General features: G+C 34.2%; 1 non-coding gene across 1 annotated transcript; it reads right to left on the bottom strand.

The window, feature by feature from the left end:
- Window positions 1–3001: 3001 nt before the first annotated feature.
- Window positions 3002–3108, bottom strand: LOC131177612 (small nucleolar RNA R71). Its single transcript, XR_009147002.1, has one exon. It is a non-coding gene; the product is annotated as a small nucleolar RNA R71 (small nucleolar RNA).
- Between the last annotated feature and the right edge of the window lie 949 nt (window positions 3109–4057).

The following is a 4057-nucleotide window of genomic DNA, read 5'->3' as shown; positions in this document are numbered from 1 at the left end:
AATTGTGTGTTTCAGTTGGAAAGAATACCGGGAAAGAACCCGAGAAACCGAGTCGAGGCCAAGAGGCGACTCGCTTGAGGTTTGTGCATAACGTGTAATTTTTGTAAATTATTTGCTGCATATTGTTTTGAATGATTTGAAAAAGTGAATTGAGACATTATTTATGATGCTTTAATCGAAATTGTTGAAAGTTATTGTGTATATTTGAAATGACAATGTTTAGCAAACTGTTAAGATAAGTTTTGAAACCACAGTATCATGACCATATATTTGAACACCTCACTAGCACGACTAGTGGGGGTAATTAGTTTCGAATTTTGATTCCTTCTCTGGAGAAGTATTGAGGTGTGCCAGTAGAAGAGGATGTGAATGGATATCCATATATTTGAGCTAGCTAGCCTTGTGAAGTGATTTCTCTTTAGCCTCTGGCTATTGAGATTCTATTTGTTTTGAATGGCATGAACTAACTGTGAGTTTTATGAAATGTGATTTGATACTTCAAAATGAAATTGTTTGGGATTAAAATCTCAAAAATTATGTTTTGTGTTTAACTCGCATGCTCAGTTCAAATTTTGAATAAATGTGATTTTATTTCTGCATAAAGATTATTTTAGTATGTTGTGCACCACTGAGTCCTAGTACTCAGTGATGCATGCATTTTAGATCATCATTTAGGAGTAATTTTTGCACATAATTTACCCTTATTCATAGCTATTATTTTAGATATTAGTATATATTTAGTCAATTTTGCAATTTTCACTTTTCTTAGTTTAATTTTTGGAATTCATTTGTTTTGTAGGATAAATTTGGAGAAATTTGATGTATTTTGATCGAGTAGCCATTTGGAGGAGATTAAAATCGAATTGCAAAAATTTTGAAGTTGAGTAAAAATGGCCGAGAGCGACACAACCTCGCAAAGACAACCGAATTAGCTTATGTCGCGGTTGTGTCGATCGTCCGATATTCACGCCGAGCGACACAACCCGCGACACAACCGACTCGGCTTATGTCATTTTTATCGAAAATTGTCGACGTGGCATTTCCGCATCTCCACCTTTTACCTCACTTTCTCCGGATCCTTCCCCTTTACCCATTCTAGAACAGTCCTCGCTTATATAAAGTGCCCTTTATCACTTTCTTTCCATAGAGAGCAAGGGAGGCATTTTTGGCAAGATTAGAAAGAGAGAAGGGAGCACTTTTTGCATTTCTTTTTCCAGAATGCAGATCACGTTCGCACTTTTGTGCAGAATCTGCAGAAATTTCCGGGTTTTTCTACCCTTTAAGCTTACATTTCCATTATTTCTTCATTTCTTCATTTGGGTTTGTCTTTAAACAATGATTTGTGAGTAGTTGATTGAGATTCTAGAGATGGGTTTGTAAATATTGATTTGTATTGTGGTTTTGAATCGATTTAGCCATTTAAATGGGATTTGTTATATTTTGATTTATTGCTTGTGTGCTTATTGCCTTGCTTGATGAATGGGCCCTCATTAAGTTAAGTTTTAATCCTTAATAGATGGACTGAAAAGTGAATATTGGGGATGGATAATCTTGCAATAAACTTTATTTTCTTGGTGTTAGAAATAAGCTAAGAAGATTAAGGGGAATTTTCCAAAAATCAATTTTATGCATTAGTTGGGTTTTTGTTAGATTTGAAATACCGTGAAAACAGGGTTTGATTTAATGAAAACCAATTTTGAGATGCTTGAAAAAGGTTTCAAAAATTTAAGAATTGATTTCCTCAAAATTGCAATTCTCATGTGTTTGGCTAAATTAAGGATAAACCACATGCAAACAATATTGAAAATCCAATCTCTAGAATCAATTTAATTTTCATTGCATTTAGATTTAAATCCTCCAAATCTCATAAATAGCAATTTCAATTTAAATCCAATTTAAATTTAAATCCAATTTAAATCCAATCTCTAGAATCACTTTATTTTTATTTTTATTGAATTTAGATTTAATTCCTCTCAAATTTCATAAATAGAAATTCCACATTAATTTTTGGTAATCTAGTTTAATTAATTTTAGTTAATTGTTTGATTTAGCATTAATTCCTTAAATACCAATTTTAATTCCAAATTTCATTTTACATCTTTAATTTTTGTCTTAATTTTAATTTTTAGATTTTATTTTTAATATCTTTTAATTTTTGTCATTCTAATTAGCTTATACTTTTATTTCCAATTTAAGCACAATTCTCTGTGGGATCGATATCATTTTTTTAAAAAAACTATACTACTGTGACCCGTGCACTTGCGGACACACCGTATCAAGTTTTTGGCGCCGTTGCCGGGGAATTGTTTGTTTTTAAGTTGGATTTTAATTGTTTTAAGCTAATTAGAATTTTTATTTTCTTTTATTTTAACTATTGTTCCTTGTGTTTTTCAGGTACTTTTCTTGTTTATGAGACGATCGAAAAGCACAAGTGATACTGAATTGTTGTTCAATCCTGAAATTGAAAAATTATGTCGAGCCAACAAAAAGGAATACAAAAAAAGAAAAGAAGCAGAAAAAGAAGAACAACAAATATTTGAGCAAGAGGAGACAATCGAAAATATGGAGAATCAAAATAGAGCTATTGGTGGAGATAATGGAGGAAACGAGCAAAACGGGCAAAATGCTAATCAAAATGATCCTCAAAGAAGATCCATGTTAGATTATGCTTTTCCTAGATGTACTGATGTGAGAGATAACAGACCTATTATTGGAGCTAATCAATTTGAATTAAAAACTGGTCTTATTCAAATGGTTCAGAATTCACAATTTGGAGGTAGCCCACTTGAAAATCCTCATTCTCATTTGAAGAAATTTTTGATGATATGTGGTACACAAAGACAACCCGAGTTTCGATGAAGTTATTCTCACCTTATTTCCAGTCTCTCTTCGGGATTCAGCATTGGAGTGGTATGATTCACTTCCACAAGCTATTATAGCTACTTGGGAGCAGCTATCTCAAGCTTTTCTATCTCAATTTTTCCCACCTGGGAAAACTACTCATTTGAGGAATTTGATGGTAGCTTTTAAACCAAGGGATGATGAAACTTTGTATGAATCTTGGATGAGATTTAAGGAGCTTGAAAGGCAATGTCCTCATCATGAAATACCCAAATGGATGATTGTTCAGAATTTCTACACTGAGTTACTCCAGCCATAAGAAACACAATTGATTCACAAGCAGGAGGAGATTTCATGAGAATGACAAGTGAAGAATGCTATGATCTATTAGAGAAAATTGCTCATAATACCCATTTGTGGGGAAATCCTAGAGCACTTGAGCCAAAGAAAGCTGGGATCTATGAACTAGACTCAGTTAGCTACATGAATGCAAGATTTGACCAGTTGACTCAGCTTCTTAGTGATTTTTGCACAAAGGCAACAACCTCAACTCCTACAACTATGCAACAAGTTGCCTTCACAGATGGAACTCAAAGTTGTGGAGTTGATTACTCTTCTTATGGTGATGATTATTTGCAAGAGCAAGCTGCTTATGCAGGAGGTTATCAACAAAAACCTATGGGAAATGCTTACTCTAATGTGAACAACTCAACATGGAGACCACAAGCAACTTTTGCTCAACAAGGCCAAAGCTCAAATTATGCTCATAACCAGCAGTTTATGCACAAAACAAGCCTCAATTTCAGTCTCAATTTCAGCCCACAAGGCAGCCACCACCTGGATATCAAGCAAGAGCACAACAATCCCTTCCATCCCATGAACCGAAGCCATCCTTGGAGAACATGATGGAGAAATTTTTTGCTGAACAAAGCAAAATGAATAGCAAATTGGAGGAAGAAATGCAACACATGAGCCACACAATGGATCAATTACAATTCCACAACCGCATGTTGAGACTCAATTGGCGCAATAAGCAAGCTCATCAGAAGCAATTCCTATGGGAAACTACCTAGCCAACCACAAAACCCTCATGAACAATGTAAGTTGGTGACCTTGAGAAGTGGTAAAAAAGTTGGTCAAGAGAGTGAAAACAAGAGAGAAGAAAAAGAGAGCACAAAAGAAGAAAATTCAGTTGAGAGCAAGAAAAATGAAAAAG

This window comes from Hevea brasiliensis, unplaced genomic scaffold (genome assembly GCF_030052815.1).
Source record: "Hevea brasiliensis isolate MT/VB/25A 57/8 unplaced genomic scaffold, ASM3005281v1 Scaf645, whole genome shotgun sequence".
Taxonomy (NCBI): Eukaryota; Viridiplantae; Streptophyta; class Magnoliopsida; order Malpighiales; family Euphorbiaceae; genus Hevea; species Hevea brasiliensis.
Note: the sequence above shows the minus strand (reverse complement) of the source record. Positions and strands in the feature narration are given on the sequence as shown.